At 36.0% G+C, this 22,080-nt stretch overlaps 1 protein-coding gene across 4 annotated transcripts in view; it reads left to right on the top strand.

Annotated features, from left to right (window-relative positions):
- Positions 1-22,080, top strand: part of LOC135221901 (probable G-protein coupled receptor CG31760) — a 979,933-nt gene that overhangs the window by 289,996 nt on the left and 667,857 nt on the right. The window contains exon 3 of one of the 4 annotated variants that reach the window (XM_064259883.1): positions 8,579-8,610. The exons of the other annotated variants lie outside the window; for them this stretch is intronic. The gene's annotated coding sequence lies outside the window, so the exon portion shown is untranslated. The remainder of the gene's footprint in view (positions 1-8,578; positions 8,611-22,080) is intronic. 4 annotated transcript variants of the gene reach the window in all.

Genomic DNA, 22,080 nt, shown 5'->3' with positions numbered 1-22,080 from the left:
ATGAAATATTTTTTTCAACTGGATTACCATAATCTCATGATTTAATCAGGCTAACATTGGTAGGCATTTTTTTGCTGTATAAATATTTATTATCATTTACCTGATACCGAATAAATAGACATTTTAATTCCGTAATTCAGAGGGCCGAGTGTCTCTGGTGCAGTGCCTTCTAAAGTATTTTTGATTAACTGTGATATTGGTGTAATGTGTAACATATAAATACAAAGCCCCTGTCTCGTACGTTTATTAATATAGGACTGATTGGTCGGTACAGAAAGTTTCATTTGGCAACAGATTCAACTGTGTTATAGAACGATCAGAACACATTGAATTGGATAAGTTGTAAAGCTGAAGTGTCTCCTGAATGAAGTAAGCTTTTATTTTGATATAAGTGGGGCATTTTATCCGCTATTTAGAATGAGATAAGGGCTGTTTACTCTGCATTTGGGGATCAGTTCAAATTCTGTGTCCGGAGTTGGTAGACTCTGTGGAGGAGGGTTCTGCATAACTTTCTTATGTTGTCGTGAGTCACTTGTCTTGCTGAACCCTTGACTTCATACCGTTCGTCTGTCATGTTTAGTGATTGAATGAAAACCTGCAAGACTCCATCAACAACAACAGCAGATTCAGAAACAACAACGACTATAATAACAGTAGTAATAAGTTGGGTTCTAAAGGAGAAACAGGTCGTAGGAACCGTAACCAGACTATAAAACAGAGAACTGCGGTTCAGTTCCTATATCTCAAATTTAAGTAAAGCTAACTAACAATTACTTCGACTCCCGTGGTGCTAAAAATGTATGTTTTTTAAAATAAAACTACAGATACTCAGAAATTAGTATAATTACTTTAAAGATACTTAACGTGGTCAAACTATGAACGACTATACAGTGGTTTTATCTTTTTTTGATGGATACATTTTAAGTTCCATCAACTAAGATGTTGATATCTCGAAGGCATAGATAAAATTGGATGTTTCTAAGGTATGATAGCATATTCCATATGCTACCTCATACCAGCTTACTAAAACCTTACCAACATAAAACTCCAAAATGGCCACAAATAAATTCTAAGAATGCAGGAGCTCTCTTTGTCCTTATGATTTGGGAATTCATACATTTTCGGTATATTTCGGGATAGCTATATTATATGGTATTCGACTGACGTGATGTAGTCCCACTAGAGTCTGTTTGACCGAAAAAATGTTCTAGAAATCCAACTTTATGCTCGCTTTGAGAGCATTCTACTGATGGATTCGTCTGTATAAAAGGCGTTACGACAGCAAAGGTAATCGATCCCAAGAGGAATATTTACTAATAGCAAGTATACATCACCTGATACAATTAATCGTAACTTGAACATATAAACACAAAAATGCATGTTATTAATTAGAATATTGCATTCATTAAAATAATCAAACAAATATTTGAATACTTACTGTCATGATATGCGTAGGTACGGCTTCCTATTTAACTTTTGAAGGGAAGTAGATTAAAGTAATTGATTTGTGCTGGTCTCTGAGGTCTTCTGATAGTATCCATATGTTCCGACAGTGTCAACATTACCACATAGCTGGACTAAGTATTTTTTGCCATTGAATTATAGTTAGGCATAATCTACCTTCAATGAATTACTTTCACGTATTATTTTATGTAGTTAATGGAATTAAAAAGAATTTTTGAAAAGAATTTGGATTATGTAAAAGCTGTCTTTTATGATTATATTATGTTTTAAAGAAAAGTAGGAGGTATTGATACGTCCTATACAAACATTTTTGTAGGTTAGTCTGATAAAATAATTTTTTTCCTTTTACAATAGTCTTTCGTCTTTCTGCAGCTTCCTGTTTAGCAGATAAAGCATTTTCGAAAGTAGAATTTCAAGCAATTCTATAAACAAAAGAGAAGCACTTATGAGGTCAAGAAGGTTATTGATTTTCGTAAAATCTGAAGGGATCACCATGAACCAATAGATGATGATTCTGTTTCTTGACCTAACAATCATCAATAATTGCAGTAAAGAGGACTTGGTGGAAGTAAATATCACTTGGGAATTCTTCATTAGCCAGAGTTCCAGAGGGGAAAGGGACGTGGTGGTAAAAGCTATATTAGGCCTATGGATACAAGCAAAGTCTTGAAGATGTCTTTATATGTTGTGATACTTGACTTACTTAACGACTGGAAAAGTCAGTCAGGCTAAATTTTAGGTGAATAATAGTAGAAGGACTTCGAAAAGGCATATTTTGCCATCATTGAAAAGTTAGACGAATATAATCGTAAAGACTGTGTGACCCATTTACCGTCCAGAATAATCTAAATGGGGCATGAAGCGTCGCGTTTTTCAGGGCATTATACCCTTCAAATAGAGCGATATCTAGGGGCTATTTGCATAATGAGGACATTTGGATGATGTTCGAGCTCTTTTTATGAATAGTTGTTTTGAAGTTGCTGCTGCCTATATTTTGTCGCTGTTACGTTGTCAGGGTTTTTATGCGGTTCGAAACATGATCTTATTTTTGCTTCATGACATTGGCTTTGGAATATAGCGCAAGCTATAGCTGGCTTTTACAAATTCTATGTGATATTTTTAGTGCTCTTTTCAAAACCACACAGTTTTCCTTTTTTGAAGAAATGTGAAAATTCAGATCAAGCATTGAATTGAAACTAAATTTTTTTTTTCGGTAATATCGAAAAATGAAAGTAGTTTTTCAAATTTCTAAGTGGCGAACGTTGCATGAGCATGTTTGAGTAACCGTCGCTGATGTCCTACTAACCATGTCATACCCAATGTGGCATCGTTTTTCGGGAATATCTTCAAGACAATTAGGTAAAATGGTAGATCCGTTTTTTTGTGCCGTAGTTCGGTCATGTGGAATAAACCGAGGCAGCAAGATGGTGAAGATTCTATAATTCGGACGTCTTAGGACAAAGGACCAGAGGAAGGAAAGTGAAGGCTTGGATAAAAGGTGTGAAGGATTTACTAGAAAAGAAGGGCCTCCATTTTAGAAAGCCCGAGAAAATATGCAAGATATACGTGAATGGTGTAATATGAAGAGGAGGGTCTGACCTGCAACCGAAGACCCTGCAGTTTAGGTGTATACAGAAGTTAATTTTGCGGAATTATTTTGCATAAAGGTTACACCAGTTAATATGTGAATGTGGTAGTGATTGGTATTTTTTTTTTCTGGAGCCACCCCTGTTAGGAGACACGGCTTTGTGCTTAAAAATAAAACGCCTCCAACATTGTGCGACACAAAAGGCCTCTTTGAAGTTCAGCTGCTCATGTCTCGTGTGCTTCACTTCCGCAAATATCTTCTTATTCATCTCCACTCTTCCGTCTCATAGTTAACTTCCAAGCAGGCCAGAGTCTTCCAACTCTCTCCTGTTGGCCACAGACCCTAGCTCAGGTGTTCATAACAAGAGGTATCCATACCCTTTGTGGGCATGAGAACCACATGCTGGGTGTATGGGACTTGATCTCTGGATATTTGTATATACTATTTGATTTTAATGTGTCAATGTATACGTGGGTACATTTCGTAAATAATTAACTATATACAACTATAAATGCTTTTGATTTTTTTGTATGTTCTACTCCTGAAGTATGTATAAAACTAAGTATATTACGTTGAGTGGACTTTAGCAAAGGGGCATGAACTCATATTCGGCAATTCACTTGGGGTTTGGAGTCATCAAAAGGTTAAGAACCCCTGCCCTAGAGGATACCAGCGCTTCACATGTTCCTTGGGATGGTGAGAATGACCTGTACAAGCCATCTTTCATGTCGGTCAATCCCGCCATCTGACTCCTAATGTAGTTTCATTCTCATACCATAACTATAACCCATATACATGACTCGTACTAGACTAATATAAATATAATCTTGCTTTGGTATATCATTTATGTATATTTGATTTCTAAGTCTGCTGGCACATTGTTTGATCATATTTACATTATATGTATATATATATATATATATATATATATATATATATATATATATATATATATATATATAATGTCTGTATATATACGTATATATATATATATATATATATATATATATATATATATATATATATATATATATGTTTATATCTATTATGTCTGTATATATATATATATATATATATATATATATATATATATATATATATATATATATATAGGCATATATATATACATTTATATACATGCATACATACATACATATATATATATATATATATATATATATATATATATATATATATATATATAAATATATATATAAATACACACACACATATCTATATCCGTATATATATATATATATATATATATATATATATATATATATATATATATATATATATATATATCACATATATCTATATCTATATCCGTATATATTTACACACACACACACACACACACACACACACATATATAATATTATATATATAATATACATATATATATATATATATATATACATATATATATATATATATATATATATATATATATATATATATAGATATATATAAATATATATATATATATATATATATATATATATATATATATATATATATATATATATGTATATATAATTTTTGTATTTCGTTGCCTTTGTCTTTAATTTGCCTTCAGCCGGTATCGATGAAGATCCGACGAAGTGACAGAACCTCGGTTGCATCTGTGATGTGTGAAAAGGATCGAGTAACGTGACATTTGACTCAGATCGTATAGAATCCGAATAAAATTTTCATAAGCTTAACACGGCCTACTTGTTTATGGGAATTTACGAAGTAGAGCGGAAGAATTCTGTAGCATAGGCCTTAGGCCTTAATTGCGTTTTTTTCGATGCAAATGTATAAATTTGTATTATATTTTATGCCTCGATATTTATTGATCGGAAATTATTGCGTCATTGTTATAAGATTTTTTTTTCTAAAGTTGTGGATCATTAGTTTTTATTTTCATTTCAGGCGTTCATTTACAGATGTTAAGTCTTTGATCTAGAAAAGATAGATTTACTATCATGGCGGTTTTCCATGAACATTTTGAATTACAGTACTACATTAGCACCCTGAAGATAAGCACTACTGATATACCGTTCGACGATAAGAGACAATGGGAAAGTTGCCTAATATGTAGATCTTCCCGTTGTAGACAGGTAAAATCTATCTTCTTTTAAAACTATACTAGCATCTCAACATAAGAAACAAAGTCCCGTTATATAATATATATATATATATATATATATATATATATATATATATATATATATATATATATATATATATATATATATATATATATATATCTATATATATATATATATATATATATATATGATATATATATATATATATATATATATATATATATATATGATATATATGATATATATATATATATAGTATATATATATATATATATATATATATATATATATATATATATATATATATATATATATATATATATATATATATAATATATATATATATATATATATATATATATATATATATATATATACTATATATATACTATACTATATATATATATATATATATATATATATATATATATATTATGTATATATATATATATATATATATATATATATATATATATATATATATTTATATATATGCAGAGGAATTGCGATGCTAATAATGTAAGCAAGATGCGATAAAAAAAAGATAAATTCTATAGCGACGGTTTATGTGGTGACATCTTCAGTCGTCCTCAGTGTACACGGAAAGTTATTCATTTAGACACAAACACCTGATAAATGCAATCGCCCATGTTCATGAAGACCTGTTCCCCGTAGGATGGTAGTACCGTCAGTGCACCTCATGTGGTGTACTGTAGGTATTACTTAAGGTACTTTGTAGCATACCTTCGGCCCCTAGCTGTGCAACCTCTTTCATTCTGTTTACTGTATCTCCGTTCATATTCTTTTTATTCCATCTGGCTTTCCACCATCTCTAACAGTTGTTTCATTGAGCAACTGCTTTGAGGTTTTCCTCTTGTTATGCCTTTCAGACTTCTTACTGTTAATTTCCTTTTCAGCGCTGAATAGCCTGATAGGTCCCAGCGCTTGGCCTTTGGCCTAAGTTCGACATTCCTATATTCTTATGAAGGCCTGTTCGCTCGCTCCTGAGACTGTGAAAACATGCTTTGGATCTTTTGATGCGGGTGTACCTATAACTAAGGAGCAAGTTTCATCATTCACGATGTCAGTGATAAGTGTGCTTGTTATGAATTCGGACTTCAAAGTTTTTAATGATCATGACCATGGTTGCCACCATGACTCGCGCATGATTATCGAATAATTCCCGAAGACAATTGATGTCTAAGAGGGAAAATGGTACCTACTCATGTTTCCCATTGAGGGAACGATTTCTTTATTTGAAGGATGTTGTGTTTCTACACCTGTCGGTCTGTCTGTGAGCGTCAGCGTATCTCAAGAATAAGTGAACGGATCTCAATGAACGTTTGGGAAAAATATTGACTGGGCGACAGACAATCCTTACTATGGCATATGGATAGATGCAAGAGACGATAAAACTAGCCTCTCTCGTAATAGTCCTTCAAGATTGAAAACTCTTCAGTTGGTATGCATTGAACGTACTATTTTGTGTTCCTTTTTTAAAAAAGGACTCACTGGGAACCGTTAATGTCTAATCCATCGAGGAATCTGTCACAGCGAATCAGTGTTTTTTAAATCTTATGGATTTACAGAAGGTTTTTTTTTTAAAGCATATTTACATTTGTAAGGCACTGATGAATGCATTAATAAAAAAGAAAAGAAAAAGAAAACAAGTTTCGTGTACCTAAGATCGGGAATCGGCAAATGCAGTGAAATATTACTCATACTCAAACTAAGAGACACGAAATTTGTTCACCACGTTTCCAAAGGGCAGCCCTGAAACCTATTAATTGAAATTGATATTGCACAGTTCCGATGATTAAAACCGTTAGCAAGGAAGTTTACATAAATTAACATCTGATTAAAGGCTTCGCAGATTGCATATTAGTGCACGATTAACTGAAAGGCAGTGAAGTTGTTTTCGTTTCTGATCCCTTATTAAACATAACGGTTGTGAATTGTCAAAATATTTTACCAGATCAAAGGCTTCCATGTTTTCAAACTGCGATGGTTGATTATGACTTCTGATGAAGCCGGTTGCCGGTGCTTCGTGATTTGAATGCGAATAGAATATTTATAGCTTCCTGACGACGCTAGACCGGTTACAGATTTCAAAAGTGGTGTTAATTCCAGAATCAATATATTGTATAATGTCTACTATTACTCTTACTGTGCTGCTACTATTGCTGCTGCTACTGATTGTAACACAGTTGATGCTCTTCTAGCCATCATTGTTTAATGTGCATTTAATACTTGTCTCGCGGGGGCTAAGGGAAGGGGGGTGCGATTCTGTGGTTGAAAAGCCCAGGTTCTCCCCTCGCTCGTAACCACTTGAGTACGTGGACCATATATGTGTGTATATATATATATATATATATATATATATATATATATATATATATATATGTATGTATATATACATACATACTACTATATATATATATATATATATATATATATATATATATATATATATATATATATATATATATATATATATATATAATGATCTGGCACTAGAAAGATTTTCCGTTGCTAAAAGTTACCGCTCATAGTACCTGATATTTTGCATCATATAGTATTCTCAAAAGGTCTCACTGCATTGCGTTACTTGCAGATGCACGTCTGGCTGATACATACTACGTTGCAGTTGCAAGGACTTGCAACCCGTCTTGTATATGCAAACAAGAGGGAGGAATAAACTTTCGTCAGTAGCTTTCCTCGCGGAATGACCGCCATGAGGACAGCCATGTGCTCTGAGGCGAGGGTGTCAGACGTTAAGGAATTCCAGCAACTTTTGCTTTATTGTGAAACTTTTTCTCTCGTTTCCAGCTCTCATATTATAAATTATTAATATACTAGACATATTTTCGGTGGTTTTGCTCAAATATATGTTCGTACGTCTAGGAAATCCTCCTATTTAGCTTTTGATAAAACCACAGCCTCAGAATTTTACAGTGATAACAATCTCGAATGATCCAGTTATGAAAGTCGTGTCATTTCTTAATAAAGCCTCAAGGTAATGGCTTTTGTCTTTTGTAAATATTTCAGCTTTTGCTTGTTTGGTATGATGATAATGGAGATAAAGAGTCAACAAAGTATAAATGATCCATAGTCTCGGTAGCCTACAATAAATAAAAAAAAAAATATTCCTGGTGTAAAAAAATTAAACAACTCATTTATACTTACAAAGTCCCCATAGCACAGAAATGGCGGTAATATACTTTACTGTGCAATTCATATATCGACAAGTTTTAGTTCTAGAACATAGACTGCTGATTTTGTATAATTTGTATTATTATATTTATTATTATTTTTGCTTGTTGTAACTGCAAGTTCAAGTTGTCATTTTGAACGTGTATACTTTTTCTTTGGTTTTCTTTAATTATGGTTTAGGCAAGATTTAACCCATCATTTTTACTTTTTATTGTAGGAATGGCTGCTCCTTAGTCGCGGTGTTACAAGGTAAAATATACAGGCATACAATGCATTTTCTGCCATTATTATTATTATTACCAGTCTAGGATTACTTGGTTTAGAGTTCTGTTTATTCCTCTATCTGCAACGTGTTGCCTCACTTGGGAAATCTTAGCAAGATCTTCTTCGTCATTGCCATGAATCTGTCCTCGTCGTCGCTTAATATTGTGATGAATTTGAAGAACCCAACTAACGTTTTCTTCGTCGGATTTTACTTCAAAGTTTTGTCATGAATTGTCAAGTAAAATTGTTTCCAAACTTATTATTCGTGTAAAATCGACAATAAAAGCAATTGATAAATCCAGCCATGGATTATGTAAAGTAGTTGATATCACTTATTTCTTTTCAGTATCGACAAAGACTTGTTTACCCTGTAATATCACAAAACATAGATACATTAAAATTAAGTGCTCTGTAAAAAAGTTTTGAACAGAACATTCTACTTCATCCCAGAGATCTTTGCTGCGATTTTTAAGCAATTCTTTCCTGCCTATGAGAGTCTGTACTGGTTCTCAAGATATGGATTACATGTCTCATGTATATCTGATAATGAATATGCAGACAGACATTAGGTATGATCTTCAGCCTCTCTCTCTCTCTCTTTCTCTCTCTCTCTCTCTCTCTCTCTCTCTCTCTCTCTCTCTCTCTCAGTTGTGTAAAGGATTATTGAAAAGAAAATTAATTATTGAGCAAAATATTGCATATTTTGTCCTTCCCCTCACCCTTTCACCTTTAACCCTCCTTCAGTTAATGAGACAACCAGAAAAGTGAGAAGGAACAAAATACCAGCGGTGTTTTTGCATTTCGAACTTAACACAAAGAATTTATCTAACAGCCAGGCATTTAGACATTATGTATAAATATATTATTATTATTATTATTATTATTATTATTATTATTATTATTATTAGCGAAGCAAAGTCTTACTGGAAACGGGCTCATTACTGTGAGTTTAAATATAATTTAAACTCACATTTAAATTATATTTTGATTATTGCATTACAATTTTCGAAACATCGATGATTTCAGCGTCAAATTCGATGGTTTTCTCGAATGCTAGACTTGGTTAAACTATGTCTTCTCACCTCCGCAATAAAGAATAATTTCATATTGTATCGTTTGTCATATTAGCAGTTCGATGTTGGAATACCCTTTGATGGTTCAACTTGAAGCTTCGCGAGTTATCGCCATTAGGACTCCCTACTGGTGGTTATTATTATTATTATTATTATTATTATTATTATTATTATTATTATTATTATTATTATTATTATTATTCTTTAAAAATCCTCATAGTAACACGAGTCTTCAAATGGAGAAACAAATCCACAGTTATGTAAATGTACATATATCTTAATTTAAAACTTTAAAGATAGCTTTCGGGAATCTGTTAGGTTCCCCTTATCAATTTGGAACCGAACAGATTCCCGAAAGCTATCTTTAAAGTTTTAAATTTAGATAGATGTACATTTACATAACTGTGGATATGTTTCTCGATAATCATTATTATTATTACTAGCAAACTTACCCATCTACGATGGGTGATAAAATACGGGTGCAGAAGTGAAAAATTTATATGTACTATTTGTTCAGCAATATTAAAATAAGGGCGATTTTTATAAATACCTACTACAGAACCTCTTTGTACATAATATTATCAGTTTGTCCACAACTTAATTTCAAGTTGGCAGAGTCAGTTGCTCTGCTCATCGCCACATACAGTTGGCCATGCGTGAACATGGGTGACGGCAGAAACACACCAACACTATCCAAAGTCTGGCCCTGCGACTTGTTTGCAGTGAATGAGAAGGCCAGGTTGATGGGAAACTGCCTGCCCCGTAACTGGAACGGAAACTGGTTGTCCAAAGGCATCAGAGGAATCCGGGGGATGAACAGACGTTTGCCGGTGTGAGGGCCCGTTGCTATCACTGCTTCGATGACGTGGGAGTTTAGCTCCATTACGGTGTACCTCGTTCCGTTACAATGTCCATTGGCGGGATCGAAATTCCGAAGCAACATTACCGGGCTGTACTTCTTCAACGTTATTTTGTGCACTGGCAGTCCTGATGGATTTAAGATATTCAAAAAATCTTGCAGATATTGATGATAATTTTCATCTTCTATTGTGTCCGAGCTGAAATATTCGCGAACTTTCTCCGGGGAAGTTGTAGAGAAATTGTGTATGAAAATTCGTAAAGTAACTAAGTCTATGGGATTAACCAGCTTCGTTTCACAGCCAGAAACAGCTCCATTTCAGGAAATCCCTTCTCACCCCTACCCCCTACAAAGGAGGGGGGTAGGTTGGATGAAACCCCATTACAAACTATCTTAGGGGTCCCCACTATAACCCAGCCAAGTTTCATGCCCATCTGACCAGCCGTTTGGCCGTGATTGAATGACAGACAGACAGACATTACGCCCATTATTATTATTTATTATTATTATTATTATTATTTTTTTATTTATTTTTTTTTTGCTTTATCACAGTCCTCCAATTCGACTGGATGGTATTTATAGTGTGGGGTTCCGGGTTGCCTCCTGCCTCCTTAGGAGTCCATCACTTTTCTTACTATGTGTGCTGTTTCTAGGATCACACTCTTCTGCATGAGTCCTGGAGCTACTTCAGCCTCTAGTTTTTCTAGATTCCTTTTCAGGGATCTTGGGATCGTGCCTAGTGCTCCTATGATTATGGGTACGATTTCCACTGGCATATCCCATATCCTTCTTATTTCTATTTTCAGATCTTGATACTTATCCATTTTTTCCCTCTCTTTCTCTTCAACTCTGGTGTCCCATGGTATTGCGACATCAATGAGTGATACTTTCTTCTTGACTTTGTCAATCAACATCACGTCTGGTCTATTTGCACGTATCACCCTATCCGTTCTGATACCATAGTCCCAGAGGATCTTTGTGTGATCGTTTTCTATCACTCCCTCAGGTTGGTGCTCGTACCACTTATTACTGCAAGGTAGCTGATGTTTCTTGCACAGGCTCCAGTGGAGGGCTTTTGCCACTGAATCATGCCTCTTTTTGTACTGGTTCTGTGCAAGTGCCGGGCATTCGCATGCTATGTGGTTTATGGTTTCATTTTTCGTATTGCACTTCCGACATATGGGAGAGATGTTATTTCCGTCTATCGTTCTTTGAACATATCTGGTTCTTAGGGCCTGATCTTGTGCCGCTGTTATCATTCCTTCTGTTTCCTTCTTTAGCTCTCCCCTCTGTAGCCATTGCCATGTGTCATCGCTGGCTAGTTCTTTAGTCTGTCTCATGTATTGTCCGTGCATTGGTTTGTTGTGCCAGTCCTCTGTTCTGTCTGTCATTCTTCTGTCTCTGTACATTTCTGGGTCTTCGTCTACTTTTATTAGTCCTTCTTCCCATGCACTCTTTAGCCACTCGTCTTCGCTGGTTTTCAGATATTGCCCCAGTGCTCTGTTCTCGATGTTGACACAGTCCTCTATACTTAGTAGTCCTCTCCCTCCTTCCTTTCGTGTTATGTATAGTCTGTCCATATTTGCTCTTGGGTGTAGTGCTTTGTGTATTGTCATATGTTTCCTGGTTTTCTGATCTATGCTGCGGAGTCCATTCCACTATTCCTGCGCTGTATCTGATTACTGGCACTGCCCATGTGTTTATGGCTTTTATCATATTTTCGGCGTTGAGTTTTGACTTGAGTATCGCCTTGAGTCTCTGCATATATTCTTTCCTGATTGTGTCCTTCATCTCTTGGTGTTTTATAACCCCTCCTTCCATTATTCCCAGGTATTTGAATCCTGTCTCATCTATGTGTTTGATGTTGCTCCCATCTGGTAGCTTTATCCCTTCAGTTCTCGTTACTTTGCCTTTTTGTATGTTGACTAAGGCGCATTTTTCTATTCCAAACTCCATCCTGATGTCCCCAGATACAATCCTTACAGTCTGGATTAGGGTATCTATTTCCTTGATGCTCTTACCATACAGCTTGATGTCGTCCATGAACATCAGATGGTTGATTCTGTTGCCTCTTTTCTTGAGTTGGTACCCGGCATCCATCTTCTGTAGTACTTTTGTCATGGGAATCATGGCTACTACGAAGAGTAGTGGGGACAGTGAGTCGCCCTGGAAGATCCCTCTCCTGATATTAACCTCTGCTAGTCTTATTCCAGAGCTTGTAAGTATTATATTCCAGTTGCGCATTGTATTTTTGAGGAAGCTGATGGTGTTTTCCTCTGCCCCATATATTTTCAGGCATTCTATTAGCCATGTGTGTGGTATCATGTCGAAGGCTTTCTTATAGTCTATCCATGCCATGCTTAGGTTGGTTTTTCCTTTCTCCTACTGTTCTTCATTACCATTTTGTCTATTAGGAGCTGGTCTTTTGTGCCCCTACACTTCCTTCTGCAGCCTTTCTGTTGGTGGGGATGGTGTTTGTCTCCTCTAGGTAGTTGTATAGCCTTTCACTGATGATACCTGTTAGTAACTTCCACATTATTGGTAGGCAGGTGATAGGCCTGTAGTTACTGGCTATATTTCCCTTACTCTTGTCTTTTTGTACTAAGGATGTTCTTCCTGTGGTCATCCATTTGGGTGCATGGTGATTTGAGATACAATGGTGGAGTTGTTCTGCTATTCGTGGGTGTAGGGCCTTGAAGTTTTTGAGCCAGTATCCATGGACTTCATCGGGACCTGGGGCTTTCCAGTTTGGCATTTTCTTTAGTTGGTGTCTGACTGTGTCTGTCGTGATCTCTGTGAATCTTTGTTTTATTCTCCCTGTTTCTTCTTCCTTGACTTCCTGGAGCCATGTTGCATGTTTGTTGTGTGATACCGGATTGCTCCATATGTTTTCCCAGAGTCTCTTACTTGGTTCGGCTTCAGGAATTTCTGGGTGGTTGTCTTCCCCTCTTAGTTGGCTGTATAGTCTTTTCTGGTTAGTTCCGAATAGTTTGTTCTGTTGGTATCCCTTATTCCTGTTCATGTATCGTTGGATCTTATGTGCTTTGGCCTTAAGCCTCTGTTTTACATCTTCTATTCTGTTGTTTAGTCCCCTCTCTTGTACTTTATATTTCTCGTTGAGTTCCTCCCTTGTTTTCTTGCTTCTTAGCCTTTTTTCTGCCATCTCTTTCAGTTTACTCAAGTCAGATCTCATCACCATGATTATTATTATTATTATTATTATTATTATTATTATTATTATTATTATTATTATTATTATTATTATTATTATTATTATTATTAAGAAATTTACAGTCTCGTGAAAACAAATTGTTAAAAAATATCCACAATCATATATCAGAAATATTTTTCCATGTAAAAATAGAACAAAGACTTTCGAACACCCGAACGGTGTTCCTCATCAGTGTAACGTTAAAAATTTAATGGAGAGGATAGTTTCCTCCGAAAATCATCTAAAAAGGTGGGCGGGCCAAGAAAATAACAGCCTATCATCGGAGTGCTGGTTCGTGTGTTAAGTAATCCCAAACTCAACAGGCAGTTGCGCCAACCTCCTCGATCTCCGAACCTGTGAAGTTGCTCCTGCTTGCACTGCATAGGTGCCATAGTCGGAAACATCCACAAGAACGTTGGCTATCTGGAGAGAGAGGGGAAGAGGAAGCAGAGCATCAGGGTTCACATGGTCAACGTCAGTTCTAAAATAAAAACTTTTTAAGTATTGCTTGGCAATGAAACTGTTTATAAAAGGGTCTTCATTTGTAAACGACTTATTATCTTCAAAAGATATTCCCATGTTTATAGCGGCGCCTTCAACTAATCTTCTCACGTGAGAATCGTCGCTTTTAGAAATAATTTGTGCACCATCCCAATTGATTCTGTGGTCTAAATTAAAACTATGAGCCACCAAAGCGCTGCCCTGTGCATGAAGATCATAGGCCCTTCTGTGTTCCCTTAATCTTACTTCTAATCCTCTACCACTTTCCCTGTCGTAACAACCATTGCAATCATGACATGGAACATTGTAAAGTCCGTTATTTCTCTTGGTACTGTTATTGTCCTTTGTAAGAGCTTTTGCCAAAGTGTTTTTGTAGGTATAAACAATTTCCATGTTCTTTTGGTGCTTATTTATAAAATCCCCTACTTTTGAGATTTCATCGTCAAAGGGCAATGATACACGTTTCTTGTCTTTCATTTCCTTATTATCTTGACCAATATATAACTTCATTTTATTATTATTATTATTATTATTATTATTATTATTATTATTATTATTATTATTATTATTATTATTATTTTCTATCACAGTCATCCTATTCGACTGGGCAGTTTTTATTGTGTGGGGTTCCGGGTTGCATCCGGCCTCCTTAGGAGTCCATCACTTTCCACTGGCATATCCCATAACTTTATTTCTATTGCAAGGTCTTGATATTATTATTATTATTATTATTATTATTATTATTATTATTATTATTATTATTATTATTATTATTATTATTATTATTATTATTATTATTATATAACAATAAATAAATAAAAAAGATAAGATTCGTTTGATACATGGTTTATGAATGTATGGAAATACCTGGCACGTCACTGTGTGTCTTCAAAGTACTGGAAGAGTTTATAAATAATGAGGTACACTTATGCTATCCCTTCTGAAGCAAGAGCATATGCCATTGCTAAGAATGATGATGCTAGGGCCTGGAATGGAAGGCGTCTGGAACTCTTCGATGGCCGTATCATGCGTATTTGGAAGGGGCTCAATGAGGAGATAAATGGCGGATACATTTTATGATAGGCTGACTGCACAGAATGGTGGGAACGGGAATGGACTATTTGCTTGTATCTTGATTCTCAGAGAGATATATGTATTTACTTTAAAGAGAGTTATCTTATCTTCTATCTAATATTTATCAATTATAAATCATTATTTTAGTGTTGTGTGTCTGTTTGTGTGTGTGTGTGTGTGTGAGAGAGAGAGAGAGAGAGAGAGAGAGAGAGAGAGAGAGAGAGAGAGAGAGAGAGTCCACATCTCGTCTCTGGTGGCCCTTTTCGTCCCCCGTTTCATGTGTTTGTCTTAGCCAAGGAAAGGAAGCATAACTCTTCGAGCGACTATTGGAGCCCAAAGTGGCCCCAGAATAAGGGCGCTGTGACAAATTCTTGTCGTCTATAAGTGAAACACAACTTTGGGGAAGAAAGTATATATCATTTGTGATATGTATCATCGTAGTTGCAGGTTTGCTGTCAATCCATGATGCAGTTCCATTGTGGAGTGTGGGGTCCATACGTGAAGCATAATTGAATAGTGAACGACCAACTGAAAAATAATTACGTGACATCTTGAAGAGGTTATGAGGGAACCTTGTCATCTTATGTTATTAAACTGAAAATTACTGAATTGTTAACTAGTAAGATGTTTTCAAGATCCATGATGGCCAAAGGTACATACAGTTAAACATGATTAAACAAATACGCATCATCTGTTACGAGCACTCAACACCAACCTTAACTCCACCCCGCCCCCCCCAAAAAAAATGCAGTTATTTTTTTACTTACACAACACGGAAAAATGAGGGACACATAAAATGTATTTCTAACTCCAATGAAGTGTGATTATGATAAGTATTTGAAACAAGAATCCCATAACGATTCAAATGACTTGACGCAAAAGGTAATTGAAACCTTGCCATGTGTATTGCTTCAATGTAAACACCCTCCTGAAAGGGCTGTGGAAAATAAATGGGGAAAGGGTTTAATTAAACCAATCGTGCTCTGAGGCAATCCTTCGAGGTTCCACTAAATACATATTTAATATGCTGGTTTAACTTGAGGCTGTCTTATCCCGGTTGCAAATTCCCGAGAAGTATGCTACCATTGCACTGGCCCGGGTTTTTTTGCCACGCCCCTAGGTTAGGTTAGCTTAGTTCAGTCAACACCAGAGTAATTTGGAGTTGGAAACAAAATTGATATTATTTTCAAGAAGATTCCATGGTTAGTTTTTAAGATATGGCGTCCCGCTTTTTTTCAGGGAAGGTTTCGGTATTCGGTCACAGATTGGGAATATGCATCCCAGTTTCCTTTGGTTCAAGGACAAGTGTTTTTCATATGTTTTTGCTGTATTCACCACCCCCCCAAGTTATTTACATCCCTTAAATTATATAGATCGAGGTTTTTCTTATATGGAATTTAGAGATAAAAGGCAACTTGTATTTTTAAAAAACACATCGCCAAACATAGTACATACCTGTGCACCATAAAGGTAACTATGCCTGATCTACTAAATTTAGCCTTTTTCTTTGATAAGAGCCCGCTGAGGTATGGCAACACAACTTGCTACATTTGCATAAACAGGTCAAGTAATGACACCATCATCAGTAAAACAGTAAAATGTGCTGCTAATAGTTGCAGTTTGTATTGTAATACTCTTACACGAAAAAATTTGCCAGTAATGGCCCACCGGGCATATCTTATTAGTGTGCAGTCAAGGTCACCAACTCGGTGTTAGACAAATTTTCCGTTATTAAAAAATTCTATAACCTTTTGGCGATAACTCGCCAAGTCGTCTGGTGAAGCATTTTATTTCTCTCTCTCTCTCTCTCACTCTCTCTCTCTCTCCTCTCTCTCTCTCTCTCTCTATATATATATTATATATATATATATATATATATATACATATATATATATCATATATATATATATATATATATATATATATATATATATATATATATAATAGCTGCAATTCCCTTTTAACTTGTCAAATTCTCGACACTGATTTGATATTCTTGACTACAAAACCTAAGATCCAAGTGGAAGAATATGAAGAAATTCTGCCGTACGTAACAGGGTTCGAACTTGCATCCAGAGTGTCAGAACCAGGTTACATGACCGACCTGACCGTTGTAAAAGTCACTATATTTTCATATTCTTACTTTTAGTTCTTAGCGTATCGAAATATGAGAAGATTTCGAGAAGTTAAGAGAGAGAGAGAGAGAGAGAGAGAGAGAGAGAGAAGAGAGAGAGAGAGAGACGATGAGAAGGAGAGAGAAGAGGAGGAGAAGAGAGAGAGAGAGAGAGATTTATAATTTCTGTAATTATGTTTATTTCTGTACTAGTTTACATAAAGTCTTTAGGCCTTACGTGCAGATTTTTTTTTTTTAACAAATCGTAGCCTCCATTTATAGTTTTGTGTTTGTTGACATGTTTGTGGCTACATAAGTACTTGAGACTTTATGGTCTGATTGATAGCTTGAATTATAACGGGCGCTTCTCTCGACGCAGCTTGTAATCGTCATGGATGAATGAACTGAATTCACTTGTTCATTCCCCTTCGATGTCGTTTGTCCCCTTTCCAGTTGTGTATTCGTTCTTATGCATCACTAGCGAGCGACTAATAGAATTCATCTGCAGGCAAATGTATTAAAGTATTTTACTTTCTCATTGTTAGGTTATCTCAACGCAGCAAGTTCGGGCCAAGTTTACTTTGTCAAAACGTCAGTGTCTGTTGATTTATCATTGTTATTTTCGGGAAGTGCGGAAGGGCAGTGAAAGATCCGACGAGGATGTCCTTTGATATTAGAATGGAAAGGAAAACAATTGTAGAACTCCCTTCAGTGTGTTATTCTCTCTCTCTCTCTCTCTCTCTCTCTCCTCTCTCTCTCTCTCTCTCTCTCTCTCTCTCTCTCTCTCTCATGGAACTTGCAATTTAAACCAGCAAATTCACTCGTGGCTTGGATCTCTGGCAGCGCGGAGCAGAGGAGCCTCTGCTCTGGCGTAAATACCAACTGGCAAATATCCAAACAGCGCCAGGCAATATGCACCGCCTGCCAGTTTTACCTCGTCCGTTGCTGGTATGGAATAGCAGGGACAAGACACGAATTAATTGCATTGTATGTGATAAAGGGAGGCGAGGACATACATGGGAATAGAAAAGGGGCTTACACACTAATGGAGGAAGCCTGGAAGTTGACAGAGGACAGGTGCCGAAAGAGACTGGGATATGAAATCCGTTGGAGTCCAGTGGTTATTAAGAGGAGGACCAGCGTGGACATACACTGCCTGTGATACAGAATACAAACGATATGAGAGAGAGAGAGAGAGAGAGAGAGAGAGAGAGAGAGAGAGAGAGAGAGAGAGTCATTAGGGGAACTAGTGAAAAGCAGGCTTCTAGAAGAACAGAAGTTTGCTACTAGTATCGCTGACGAATTGTTTGATATCTTGGAAGTATTACTATATATGCCGATTGTGAGGTATATAATACTGATGATGACACATAATTGGAAAGATGAATATGTTCGCAGTGGAAAGCCACGTGAAGATGAAAACAAATTTGGCAAACGCATATCTGTGAAGAACACACACAGAGAGAGAGAGAGAGAGAGAGAGAGAGAGAGAGAGAGAGAGAGAGAGAGAGAGAGAGAGTTTAACGACACACTCCTGCCATAAAAATTGCCAGGAAGTAGCTGGTTTAGAATAACGTAGGGGAAAAATGAGGCAGGCAAGAAACGAACTTCAATGAAAAATTGTGGAAAGCCATAAAAATAGACAAGCGAAGGGAGGAATCCGATTTGTAAGGGGGCTGATAATGTCTCAGGATAAATTATGGGTTAAGGGGAAGGAGTGCGATACAAAAGACGGGAACCTGGAAGCCATTAGCTTTATATCGGCTTTGTTCTACATTTATCACTTGAAACTCATCTTTCATTGCTAATACTGCCTAACTTCCCCTTTCCTGCGATCCCTCCTTCCATATCCCTATTTGTGTTCGGTCATTGATGCATGTGTGTGTGCGCACACACACGCGCACGCACACGCACAAACACACACACACATAGGTTGGTTGTCAACAGCTAGAATATTGCATAGTCGTTAATTACGATACATGGCTTTGCAGAAGTTTCTTGTAGCTCTTCCCACAAGCAATGAAAAAATATCGCTTACGGGATTAGTTTTCATTAGAGGGAGAAAAATGGTTCCATAATTCTCGCATTTTTTTGCGATTAGTCTAATCAATCTTCTTGAGCCTTTGTTTATCCAGTGCCAAGATTTACTCTCTCAGGAAGTAATATTTTCGGTTTCATTAAACCTGGATCACACTCATAATGAAAATGCGACGATCATTTTTACCCCAAGCAAACATGTGATGCCTACTACGTCTCATGGTGGGGTTGTTGTTTTGTGTTTGTTTGTTTACAGCTAATTTAATGACTTTAGTTGTAATCGATCTCTTAGCAGGTATATTTAGGAACTGCCTGGTAATACGATAAGTTATGTTTTCCGCGTATGTGTTTGCATGTGCATAAATGTTTGTTGTGTAATTCCCCATTCGTCCAGAAGGAGAGACTTGTCACATCTTCACTTTTCTTTTTGTCCACACCAGCACAAGGGCCTCGACACTTTCGCGTGTTTTCTGTTTTTCACATATATAAAACTCTGCTTTCTTCTTCCCTTTTCCGGGTTGTCATTTCTGGAAGTAAGAGCTTTGTTATTCCGACGTTTGCGACTCTGCTGTTCCATCCAATCCTCGGTTTGACCTCATTTGCCGCCAAAACATCCTTTTAACATACCCTCTTGAATTCATTTTACCTTTGCATTTTTCAGCATGCCCACAAACTTTGAATTGTTCTGTTCTTTCGGTATAATATTTTCCAGAACCATATTTAGTGTAAATATAAGGGAGTTTTTGTTTACTTCACTCATGCCTTCTCCCACGAATTCAGTATGAGTCAATAATAACACCAACAGATTTATTTTTTGTTTGACTCATCCGTCATTAATTGCAAGTTGAGATTAACGCTCAACAGGTTCCATTATCCTTCAAAAACAAGGAAGAAGAGAGGGAAATCTCACACTGAAATTGATTCCGGTTTATTCTTCTTGTCATATTTTTGTTCTTTATTACTGATCTGATTTTCACATCTGCAATATCTTGTGCTTTTATCTAGTCAACACAAACATTATCTGTTTCACCCCTCAGGCCATTGTTTGTTGCATAAACTTTATCATAAACTTTATCTTCATGCGCGGTGCAGTGCAGTGCGGGTCAATGGTGGTGGGGTAGTTATCTACCCTGGTAATTTTTATCATGTCACTAATACCAGTTCAGATTACTCGGCTCAGAGGAAATATGACCTTTGCCAATTCTTTATATAATTGTTTTTATTATCATTCCTTCCTTTCCTCTTTAATTAATAGTGTCCAGACCTTGATATGACTTGGACTATGAAATTGCTTTTTAAATTTGATGCCTTCATATTTTATCAAACTCTTCTTGAGTGTAGATATTATTTGTTATGAGTCAGGAGCTTGAGGTTTAGTTTTAAATGCACCTATGTTTAAAGGTTAGATGGGTAGCAGGTTTCAGTACTGATGGTGGGAGGGTTTTTGTTTACCCTCACTGACTAGAGTTCACCACCTGAACAGAGCCAGCCTCTCCGTATGAGAGGACTGGTTGGTCCATGCTGAAGCATCTCGTACTGAACTATACGAGACAGAAGGAGTAATATACTCTGCTAAGAGTTGGATCTTTCTTAGCATGCAGAGAATCTTATGTTAAAATGGCATGGACCCCCTAATGGTGACCCTAACAGGCTTAGTACATGCAACCCAGGTTCGAATTGAATGACGTACATCTTTGCATTTCGTCCATTTTGAATACATGTAAGAATACTTCTCAACTTAACCCCTAATAGTGGTCTCACTTTTTACGATGTCCCTACAGCTGCCTCTATTTCGAACAGCAAGTCTAGAAAGTCATTCTATGCTGTAATCATCCAAAAATTCTCCCTTCGAGGAAATGGGGGCTAGATTAGTGAATCCCCATCCGTTGATTAAGAACTAAAGAATTCTGAAAGATTTTTTTTAGTATATTGAACTGATTGTCAGGTGCTTCCCATACCCGGTATTTAATCGGTGCAGAGGTGTATTATATTAATTAGAATTATTAGTGTAATATATTAATCGGAATTACCTACGTTGGAAGAAATACGATTAGACTGAAAAGTCAAGCTGTAGGAAAAGTTTTCTTAAGAAAGAAAAGTTGAGGAACAATATCTCTTTGAATGCCAATTCCAAGATCACCACATTAGGTTTTTGAAATACCCAGGTGTGTTCTGTTTAGAACACTTGCTCTTCTAGAAACTGATGTTCAGAATTTTCCCACTACAGATGAAGCCCTCAGCTCCTAAACAAAGTCATTATTATTGCTTGAATAAAGAACAGTCCTTGGGTGAAATGCTCAGTGCCATGTAACCTCTAAATCTATTGGCATTCCCATATACATTATCTGATTTACCTATAACAAGGCGTGATCCAATTTCCAGCTTACTTGGGATGCGTGAACGATTTTCCCTTCATGGGTAATTTGTAAATATTATATTCTTAACTTAACGTAAATTAAAACGTGCTAAAATCTACAGTCAAATAGATCCTTGTTTCACCAACGAAAATAAAAATTTGTTATATATTTTATTAGAAATATTTTTTTATGTACTGTTTAACATAAACATTATTTATTGTTTATACTTT

Source organism: Macrobrachium nipponense, chromosome 3 (assembly GCF_015104395.2).
Source record: "Macrobrachium nipponense isolate FS-2020 chromosome 3, ASM1510439v2, whole genome shotgun sequence".
NCBI classification, from domain to species: domain Eukaryota; kingdom Metazoa; phylum Arthropoda; class Malacostraca; order Decapoda; family Palaemonidae; genus Macrobrachium; species Macrobrachium nipponense.
Note: the sequence above shows the minus strand (reverse complement) of the source record. Positions and strands in the feature narration are given on the sequence as shown.